The following is an 11,397-nucleotide window of genomic DNA, read 5'->3' on the forward strand; positions in this document are numbered from 1 at the left end:
AGCAACTGCCCCTGTTTAATGTTTCGGAGTGAAGGATTTGGTCACCGAGTGTAACGCCGAACAGCGTTGAGATACAGTCACGATGAGGGATGACTGAAAAAAAACGCTGAACAGAACGTTCTCGTTCTCGGGAAACTCTCCAGTTCCGGGCTATTTGCACACTAGATTGTCCCATCTTCTCATACCGGTTTCATGTGAAGCAGGAAAATTTTCTCCCCATCGGTAAATTTCACCCCGGTCTCCTGCGTGACAGGCGGGGATTGAACTAACGAGGTATAAACAAGAGTGTGGAATCTCATACGGATGTCAGGGTTCAGGAGAGTTCATAAAGTCACTCTGATGTTTGTCCGTTTAGAGTAGAGCTGGCGCTTTTTACTCATCCCCTCCTCACTGTGTGACTGGAGGAGTCTCAGCATTCTTCAGTGATTCAGTCATTTACTGAGTTCAAGTACTGGCCAAAGGAAGGGTTCCATTAGCATCCAACTGCGTGTTGTTTGAACGGACATTTATAATCAGCAGTTGTTTCCCCCTTCCTGAAACGTGAAGCAGAAAACCATTTGCAGCCCTTCGAATCTCTCGGGTCGATTCTCCATTTACTCGGATCCCAGGTGCTGTGTTTCTCCGGTCTGTCGGAATGTCGCGATATCCAGTGATCAGAATAGGAACTGCAACGGAGAGAGGAATGATCCTTCAGAAAACAGCTCAGAAAATGATATTCGAGTGACAGAATCTTATAGCACAAGAGAACATTCAGTATCCGAATCTCGTTTGTATCGGGGTGCGATGGTGGTATAGTGGTGAGCATAGCTGCTTCCCAAGCAGTTGACTCGGGTTCGATTCCCGGCTATCGCAGGTCGTTCACTTTTAGAACTATGAACGCAGAATTCACGGGCAATTTGCTGTGAATGAAGTTCACTCCATTGGATCAGATGGATCCCTCATGTACGATGGTGGTGATCCCTCGTGTTGGATGAGCCAGGACCCCAAACTGAATGAAAAACACAACATTAGACCCGGGAAGTCCGTTAGTTCCAAGGAATCGGCTCGAGGAAACGCACACTTTCTGGTCAAATCGAAAAGGCAGAATCGTGATCAAAGACACAACGCGACCCGGATATTCTCTCGTTCCCCTCGTTCATCTGGCAGAAAGTACAAAAGCCTGAAAGCACAATTCACAGTCTCAGGGATAGTTTCAGTCCCACTGCTGTGTCTATTGAATGGTTTCCCGTTAGATCGGACGGACGCTTGACCTCACAATCCACCTCGGCATGAAGCTGCACCTTATTATTTACCTACACCGTGCTTTCCCTTTCGCTGTTACACTTTATTCTGCATTTTGTTATTGCTTCACCTTGTTCTCTGCCAATACACTGTGTAATGATTTGATCTCTATGAACAGTGAGGATGAGAAGCGTTTAACTGTATTTCGGTATATGTGACCGAAACACGTAGAACAGATTCAAATCCCACTGAGCCCGTTGCGGCAGCAGTCGGGAGCGCCGGCCTCCGGACAGCGCAGAGGTACCCAGCTGGTAATGAAACGCAGCAGAAAAAAAGAGCTGAGATCACAGAGGGGGAGCAGTGAGAGAGGGTTTCACTGAACTCTCATCGATGAGAAGATTCACACTTCTTCAGAGTAGGCATCCCCTATTGACTTCAATGGATCTGTGTTGAGAGGGTGAACGGCTTTCAGTTACTCGGTACAGACATCAGCGAGGATCTCACGAGGTCTGTACGTGGTGAAAAGGGCACAACAGCGTCTCTTTCACCTCAGTCGGTTGAAGAAATTTAACACGGATCCCCAAATCGTAAAGACTTTCTACAGGGTACCATCCGGTATGGATGCATCACTACCCGGGATGGGAACTGTAATTCCCTCAATCGTAGGAATCTGCAAGGAGCGGTGCGGGCAGCCGAGCGTGTCTGTTGATATGATCTTCACAGTATTCAGGACATTTACAGAGACAGGTGTGAAATAAGGCCTGAAGGATCGTTGGGGACCCGCGTCACCCCAATCTCAAACTGTTCCTGCTGCTACCATCCGGGAAAGAGTACAGCAGCATAAAAGCCAGTACCAAAAGGTTCCGGGACAGCTTCTTCCACCAGGCCATCAGACCGACTAATTCACGCTGATACAATCGTATTTCTATGTTATATTGACTGTCCTGTTGTACATACTATTTATTACATATTGCTATGTTGTACATTGCACATTTAGACGGAGACGTAACGTAAAATGTTTACTCTTCACGTATGTGAAGGACGTAATTAATAAAGTCCATTGAATTCAATTCCACGCAAGTGACTTCGCAGTGTAACAGTTGAATCACAGACGGGAATATGTGCAGATGCTGGAAATCCAAGCAACATACACAAAATGCTGGAGGAACTCAGCACACAGGCTGCTTCGTGATCCTGAAGAAGTGTTTCGGCCTGAAAAACCGACTGTGTACTTTATTCCACAGAAAATAAACCAGTGGATCACTAGCGTCCCTGGGAAATAAACCAGTGGATTACTAGCGTCCCTGGGTGGGCTCGAACCACCAACCTTTCGGTTAACAGCCGAACGCGCTGACCGATTGCGCCACAGAGACGACTATTTAAAAGAGTACGAATAAATGATAAATTCCAATTGAAATGCAATTTCTTGTTATAGGTGCATAGTGTTTTAAAAAACAAAGTTGAATACCAGCTGCCGCCAACAGAGAATATAGCAGAGGATGGTTTCGATCCATCGACCTCTGGGTTATGGGCCCAGCACGCTTCCGCTGCGCCACTCTGCTACAGAAAGTGTAATCAGTTGTTGAACTGTGAATGCTGCGCTTTTTCATGTGTATGTATGCATTCGTTTATGTCTGTGTCTGAATCTGTACATACAAGGTCTGGGTCTGTGCCTGTGTCTGTACATGTCTGTGTCTGTATATGTCTGGGTCCATTCCGTCTTTTTCCCGTTTCATACTCACGTTCTTCAGGTTCTTTTGATGATTCCTTGTTTCTACTCTTTCTCGTTCTCTCCACCTTCCCTATTTCTCTGACTCACCCAGTTATTATCTATCTGCCGTTTATGCTCTATCTGTCTTGCACCTCGTTCCCGATATTTCGCCACTGAAATGCATTTTACATCATTTAAATATTCAGACGGACAATTCATCTCTCTGGTCGGCTTTTTTAAAAATAAATAACGACGTTTTCACCCCAGGTGCCATTAACTTCTGTAAAGGGGGTTTCTTCCTTTTTCTTTGTTACTGTGCATGTAATCAAAAGGGCTTCTTTATTTTGTTAACTAGCAGGAATGCTAATTTACTGATAACGACAATTGTATTCCTTTGTAAACCAAATGGCGATTAATGTTCTTTCTTCTGAGTCTGTAAGCTTTTGTTGACGGGCTTTTGGGCAGATCGGCGCGAGGGGGTCGAGAGAGAGGACGCAATGCTGTAAACTGGGCGAGAACGGAATCGAAGCGGGGGTCCGAGGCCCGGAGATACTCCGAGGAGGGGGGATGAAGCTAGAAGTGCTTGGTTGACCACTTCGGAGGGTCCTGAGCTGCGAGTCGAGGAGTTCGGAGGGGATCGAATGATGGCCAGAAGACTTCAGAAATTGAGCTCCAACGGTTGTGCACGAAGTGGATTGGACTTTGATAAGTTTGGCGCCTTTTCTTTATTTTTTGTCTCTTCATATATACTGTATCGTTATTAATCACTTAGCTATAGTAATCTTTATAAATTGTACTCATTTAATCGCATATGGTGTACTGTCTGTTTTGGGGCGAGGCGGGGACATCACACAGCACCCACACCAGCTGATTACCCAGTTTGGCGGGGTCGAAGGCTGCTCCCCCTAGACGAGAACGAGTGTGAGCGAGCCCGAGGTGACCCATGGGGTTACACTTCCTTATCCTGTCCTGATGATTGGATGTCTGCCCGAGTTCCTTCAGTGTTGAAACTGCAGATCAACTAGTGAAGCGGAACTCGCGCCATTAATGTACTGCAAACGCTGACATCAAATGCAACAATTCCTCCTCCGGGATTAACTGTTGGTGTCATGTTCAGACCATCACAGCCGGAACAGTTAGTGACGGATGGGGAGATGTGGAGTAACGCTGATGCTTCGCCCCTCCCTGCCACACGGGGGGAGGGGTGGTTCCATTCCTGCACCAAAGCTGTGTGACTGACACAGTAAAGGTCGGGTTTCAACTATCCTACGTCGGACGGTGTAAATACAGACTGGCAGTTGTTAATCCCGTGGCCAGTTGAGTTACTCCAGCATTTTGTGAATGTTGCTCTGAATTTCGCAATCTGTGATTTCCCGCCGATTTTTCAATTCACAGGCACCAACCTGGATTTCGTTACATGCAAGCATACGATTTCTCATTGAAATATATCCGGGTTGTCAAACGTACCTGAAATCTTCTTTCTGAGTCACCGAGCACAAACAGCGAACATTGAAAGATAGAAAACACAAGTCGGAGGGGATATCCAGCTTCTCCGGACTGCCCGCTATTCAATCCGATCCTGCCTTGATTTCTCGAACTTCCGGTAATGCCCCCTCCCCTTCAGAATTTCCTTTTCCTTCTCTCACCTTATCTCCTTGCCTGCCCACCGCCTCCATCTGGTGCTCCTCTTCCGTTTGGTTTCTTCCATGGCCTATTGCACTCTCCTTTCAGACTCCCTCTTTTCCAGTCCTGTATCTCTTTCGCCAAACAATTGCTTGCTCCACCCCAGCCCCTCCCAGATTCACCTAGCACTTTGCTGCTCCCTTTCCTCCCTCCACCTTTTAATTCTACTACTCATATTTTTTTTCTCCAGTCCTGCTGAAGAGTCCTGGCCCGAAAAATCGACAGTTCACTTTTCCATAGATGCTGCCTGGCCTGCTGAGTTCCTCCAGCATTCTGTGTGTGTTGATCCGTGTCTTCTATCTCACTTACCAAACCAGTGAATCTGCTTCCTCGTAGCAGCTTCCCAAATCTTTGTTTAAGTATATATTCTGAGAAATGTTCTTATATTGCAAAAATAAATTTCGAATTGATTAATTGATTAAAAGCTATTAGCACATACCGAAACAAGCCACAGAAAATGTAAGTTAAAGACGCTTTTTGAGTAAAGAATTTTTTTTTCCCTCCCAGAGGCAGACTCTTGATATGAGCTGTTTGTCTGGTCTTGGAATGAGTTCCCAAACATTAAATTGACATTATACCAGAGACTGACTGGTACCGAATGAAACCCACACTCTCACAATGTATCAGAAACTGACTGGTACAGGAGGAACCCCACCCTCACACTGTACCAGAGACTGACAGGTAAGAATGAAACCTGCACTCTCAAACTGTACAGAGACTAATGTGTGCAAAAGTTTTTGATTTGCCTATTTTGTGAACCGTACTCAAATTTACTGCTAAACCCTGCACCATGTCCTCTTGTTTCCTCTGGAATAAATCCACCCATCACTTGACCGTGACCAGTCTCTACCTTTCTAACATGGGATTAAACTATACCTGTGTCGTCTCAAAGTGAAAGCTAACATTGTATTTGCCACCTTCCTCCCAACTCAGCTGCAAGCCAGTATTTGGGGAATCCTGTACAAGGATACCCAGCTCCATTTGTACCTCTAATGTTTGAATTTTCTCCCTATTTAGTAAATCAGTTACTTAGAAAATACATTGTTCGTTATATAATGCTTAATAATGGTGTCTGACGTCATGGTAAACACTGAAATCAGGCCATTTGACTGTTACCCACTTCTGTTCCTCAAAAATGTGTGGAGATATTTGCAATTTTCCAATGTCCGGAAACACTTCTGTATCTAGTGATTCTTGAAAAGGAGCAACTAACGCTTCCACCAACCGTTCAGCTACTCTTTCATATCTCTGCCATGAAGTCCTTCTGTCCCAGATGAGCTGGCGACATTCAGATTCTTCCGCTTCCCAAGCGCCTCAGCCTGTTCAGTTATGGGAGGCTACGGGACGACACCCAGTGACTGGGGCGTGGTAGGCGAGGCAAAGGTGGATACGCGGGACAAAAATGTTCAAAAGACATGATTAACTTGGTTGTGGGATACAGATGTAGACACGGTGTCCCGGGCCATGGAGACCAACGACTTGCTCCTTCTTTCTGTAGAAAGTGAAATTAATAGCCAGCGCTGGGACTGAGAATGATGAGCCGACATATTTTGATAGTTTTGAAGATTTCTCCCTGTGCCATAGACTGGGACACAAGTGTGCACCTTGATACATCAGAGACGAGGGACGCATGACGCTTTGATGATGCAAAGAATTAAAGCCAACACTTAAGAAAAAAATCAGGAGGGCGAAAGGAATGTAGAAGGCTGCTCTGGCAGTCAAGGGGAAGGAGAATCCCAAGGGCATCTACAGATATATTAAGAACAAAGGAATAGCAAGGACAACATCAGCGTGGTCATCTGTAAATGGAGCCAAAGGAGACTAGGGAGAACTTAAATGAAAATTTATCACATTTATTTTCCCAGGAAATGGACGGACAGTCTATATAACTAAGATAAAACAATACTGAGGTCATAGACACTATTCTGATTACAAACGAGGAGGCAAATCGTGGTCTAAACACCCCACGGCCTCGTAAGGTGCTTTCTCTTTGCCACGTCGTTTTGTACATCGAACCGTGCATAAAAGACAATCAGCCTACTACGCAGAGAGGCGTCTCTGTCGCGGACGTGCGAGTTAAAGTTGCAGTCCATTATGGTCTGAACACCCTGTCACCTGCACAGGTAGTTCTGGTCTCCATATCTGACTCAACGTGTCCGGGTTTTCAGAGGACGTTCACCAGCTCGCTCCGGAAATGAAGTTGTAACCATATGACGGAGAGATTGAGTTGCCTTGGACTATGCTCGGCGGAATCCAGGCAATTCAGAGGAAATCTTATAGAAACACGGAAAACTCCGAGAAGGATAGATGAGATAGAAACAGGAAAGTTGTTTCGGCTGTTAAATGAGAAAAGAACGAGGGGACATAACTCAAGAAACTGAGGAATACAATTAGGATGGAGATGAAGAGAACAGCGCATCAGCGGAACGATGTGCCCAGGGAGGAAGTAGGATATAAGTAGTTAGGTACATTTAACACAGAGTTAGACAGCATTTTGCACAGAAAGGAATTGAAGTTAGGGGGAAAGGGTAAGTTCATGTAACTCAGGCCACGGCCAGATACCCGTGATATTACTGAATGGCAGACTAGACTCGATGATATGATGGCCTACTCCTGCTCCTATTTCTTACCTCTTATTTCTATAATGCTTTATATTTTGCATTATAATGCTTCGTTCTGTGTGTGTGTGTGTGTGTGTGTGTGTGTGTGTGTGTGTGTGTGTGTGTGTAGGATGGGATGTGCGGTTTTCAATGCCTTTATTGTATCTTCATTACACAAAACCGAGCCAGAATTTTTTTGTTGTCTCCAGGCGACAATCCCATGACATTATATTTTAGAATCTGTGTTAGATAAATATTGTGTATAGGGAATCCCACTCCATGATTAGGCCCCTGTGAAACTCTGCCCGCCACCATTTGTTTTCGTTATTTTATTCCGGAATCAGTGCCGGATGAACATTTGAATGCGGAGCCCCATCCCTTTATTAGATCCCCATGAAACGTTGTCCACCGCCTTTGCTTTCTCATCTTTACAATCCCACGTTGGGATCTTCTCATCACTCTGGCTCATAAACCTAAAATTTTTCCGCCTCACTCCCCGGCTACCATGGATACGGGTTATTTCAACCCAAGTGACAAGGGTCAGATTTGACTTATCAACATGATTGTCGCGTTGATTTTAAATATGTAAAATATGTTATCGTTATGCGAATATAACATATGTTCACGTATATGTTATCGTCCTTAAATTTTGATGAAACGTGGCAATAAAAAACACCCCCAGTGCAGCGCCAGTTCTCGTTCGTTTGAAGGACCTGTTTATACCCATGAAAGGCAGTAGTTGGAGCAGACTATTCGCACATCCGCGGTAAAGAAACTATTTCTGATACGCAGACATAGAATTGTTGATTACTTTGACAGGAAATATAGGAAATTAGCACGTTTCTGCCAAATAAGTCGCACATCAAATCCTCGCTTGATTGGTTTTGTTATTACAGCATTGGTAAAAAAAATTATATTTACCACATAGTAGCTTTCGATTCAGAAGGCAGAATGCCAACTAAGCATCTTTTTTTATTGTGCTCTACACACGGTCTTCTGCAACAGACACTGCCCTCTCCTCAGTCAGCTCCTCAGTTACCGTCTCTGCACCATCTCATTTTACCTCTGTCCGGGCCTAATTTCTGCCGTAAGGTCCATCAGCATAATCTGGCGATTCGGCCCATTGTCTGTACTGCTATTCCATTATGTCGGACTTATTACAACCCCATTCTGCAGCCTCCCCCTCTGGCGTCCTTAATCACGAAAAGGTGGGAAGTCACAGCTACGATTCTGAACCAGCGCTCACATTAACACTGCTGAACAAGTCCATTCATGGGTCTAACTAGGGCTTCGTTTGTCAGTCATTGGAAGGTACCACACGCTGTCTGAACGAAAAGGCATTAGTCACATTCATTGCACTGGCACAATGAAATTGCAGATTTACCAGCTCACTTTAACTGACATCAGGTGTTCATGTTCCAGGAATATTAGTCCAGCTGTCACAGATATCCCTGGAACAATCGACCATCCTGTGAATGGGAATAGAATTTTACCAGTGTAAGAAAAATCAGACTGGCTTCACATAATTCGTTGACCCATATTCCGATATTAAAGGAAATTCTGAATACACTTTTTGCTAATGTAACTATCACATGAGCTCCTCTTAATTCGTTGGTACGAGACCCATTTATTTACACTAACTATGCTGACTTCACTAGAAAAGGAAAACTACTGGCATTCGCTCACTTGGCGTCACATTTACCAGACATATAAGCTATGCATAACTTTGTTTGAACTCCCGTCAAAGCTTTCAATTCGATTTGCATTTTATCTACAGAACCGGCCATCCAACGTAAGCAGTTGTTTGACGCCACTCTTCATGTCCTCTCTGAATTCCCCCTGTGACAGAGTATAGATACACGTGTTGGTCCAGGTACTGAGAAACTGCAACATGATTCCACACCAGGATGTACCTCAGGTTATTCAAATATTGTTCTGTGTAAAAGTAATTCTGAATTTGCCAGTTAGAAGTATATTAAATAAAGGGGATCTGCAACAATATGTTGGCTGATAGAGCTAACAACAAAATCATCGACCTTCGCCGGTTCCCTCGCTCTGTATTCTTATTTCCTCTGCTGATCCTCAGACCCCGGCGGATTCGGTTAGACGCTATAATATGCCAGACTGTTAAAACATTAAACAACAGAATCAAGCCGATTGGAAATAAAGGTGTAGTAATGGTGTTATACAACCAGTATGATTTCCATACGGTAAATTAAGGTAATCCGCTTTCAAAAGGCATCGCCAGAAGTACAATGGAACACGCCTCGCACAACTCCCCAAACCCACAATTATTATTATCACAGTCGTTGTCCTCTCGGTGCAGTATCGCTCCCGCTGCTTATGACTACAAACTGCAATACAGCGATCGAACGTGAAAGCCACCGTGAGCCGAACAGAACAGTCCATGTTTGCGACGCTCAGGCAAATGTCACGGAGTAAACCAATGGAATGAACAAAGGACCGGCATAAAAAATAAATATTATTGATCTGATCGAGTACAACACCAATGATAGTGCAGATTAAATCAGCTGCTGCCATTCCCACCAGATAACAGGAGATGCATTTGGAAAGACCGCATTTTCCTCGAGACAGGATCGAAATCGCCATTAAATTAACTGCAGGAAAGCAGAGTTGTTTTCAGGAGCATAAACACTGATCCGTTTCACTTGGGAGCCATGCGGAGAGAAGCATTGGAGCGGATTGAGTGAACCTCATTTTCTGATCCTATGCCGGGACAGGCTGGTCTCAATTTGGATAGAGGAAATATGGTTCGCACGGGATCCGTCACTGCCCTTCGATTGAAGGATAATGGCGGAACAGACCAATAGTTGTGCTGCAAATTTCCCGAAGTTGTCAGCAGAGATACCAGTGGGCGGGTTATCGAACGACTCATTTAAAACGGACCCAGCGTTGTCGCTGAGAACGCTGAAGGTTGTACTTATAGCGGGAATAAAATTGTCACAGGGAGATTGCTTCTTCCGACACAACATATCTCAGTTCACGAAACTTAGAGCTAAAGGTATATTTCGATGCACAGCTGCAACAAACTGAAATCTTGAATATTAACATTAAAACCAGCCAAAGAAGGAGAAATGTTAAATCGGAAGATATCTGTGCGTTATTATGGAGTTTTAAAGGACATTTGGACAACTGGAAAAATAAGTTTCTTTTTTTTGCTTTAAAATAGAAAAGAACGACCGTGAGTCGCCTAAAACCAGTGAGCTGGATGATAAAGGTGCACCGATGGAATCGATTTCTTTTTTGTTTATGTTAAGTTTTGAGTTTTTATGTTGATACCGAATCAGATTTGGAGCACATCATGCTGTTACTGCTTTGGAAAGTCGAGTGAAGTAAACACTGGAACAGTTTCAATATTAACACTCATTAATTGCTAAAGTTGGATGTTAGAAATGATAGAAAAATAAACAACGTATGTTTAGTCCTGAACAGGCTAAAAACACTGATCACGTGAGGCACCATCTGTAACAGGTTTTATATCGTCATTATGCCGTGCAACAGATACAGTATGAAGAACAACAGCCAGCTCCTGTTTCTTACCAGGGATACCAATCGCTGCCAGTACAGGATAGTCGATACTGGCTATGTAGTAAATTGTTGCATATCCCATTTTCCGTGCGATGAAGTGATCTGTACAAAATGGTCCAACTACCGAAATCTACTGTTGATTGTTTTGTAAGTTCTTATACAGGAGATGAAAGTGCATCTGATAATTAATCATTCCACCTCGTTAGTCACATCAGTGGCAGTCTATTGCACAAAATTCTCAGGTAAATAATTCATATGATTCGTGCAATGAAAGTCGGTCCCAGGAACAATAAAAAAAAACAATTGTTTATTCACCCTTTAAAAACAATATTGTATATTCCTTGCCTGACGCTAAATTTGCAGGTTTCAAATGTCTTCATATTTTTACAGTGGGCACTATCCACAAATAATTATCATTTGTAACAGTAGGCAGAACCCATTAAGATACTCAAATTAATAAAAAAAATGGTATATTTAGTTTGTCTGTTAAAATCGATTATCTTCTTTTCTGCGTGGGGAACGTTCACACCTGTTTGTTTTTATTTAGATTTGGTTCCACAGTACTAGTCAATTTGGATGAGAAATTACTTCCTAAACGATTAGATTAGTTAAACGTATATCTCGAAGGACATC

General features: G+C 43.8%; 3 non-coding genes across 3 annotated transcripts; 1 reads left to right on the top strand and 2 right to left on the bottom strand.

Annotated features, from left to right (window-relative positions):
* Positions 1–780: 780 nt before the first annotated feature.
* On the top strand, positions 781–852 carry trnag-ccc (transfer RNA glycine (anticodon CCC)). The gene has a single exon. It is a non-coding gene; the product is annotated as a tRNA-Gly (tRNA).
* A 1,668-nt stretch (positions 853–2,520) lies between these two features.
* trnan-guu (transfer RNA asparagine (anticodon GUU)) lies at positions 2,521–2,594 on the bottom strand. The gene has a single exon. It is a non-coding gene; the product is annotated as a tRNA-Asn (tRNA).
* A 117-nt stretch (positions 2,595–2,711) lies between these two features.
* On the bottom strand, positions 2,712–2,783 carry trnam-cau (transfer RNA methionine (anticodon CAU)). The gene has a single exon. It is a non-coding gene; the product is annotated as a tRNA-Met (tRNA).
* Positions 2,784–11,397: the final 8,614 nt, after the last annotated feature.

Source organism: Hypanus sabinus, chromosome 31 (assembly GCF_030144855.1).
Source record: "Hypanus sabinus isolate sHypSab1 chromosome 31, sHypSab1.hap1, whole genome shotgun sequence".
Classification (NCBI taxonomy): Eukaryota; Metazoa; Chordata; class Chondrichthyes; order Myliobatiformes; family Dasyatidae; genus Hypanus; species Hypanus sabinus.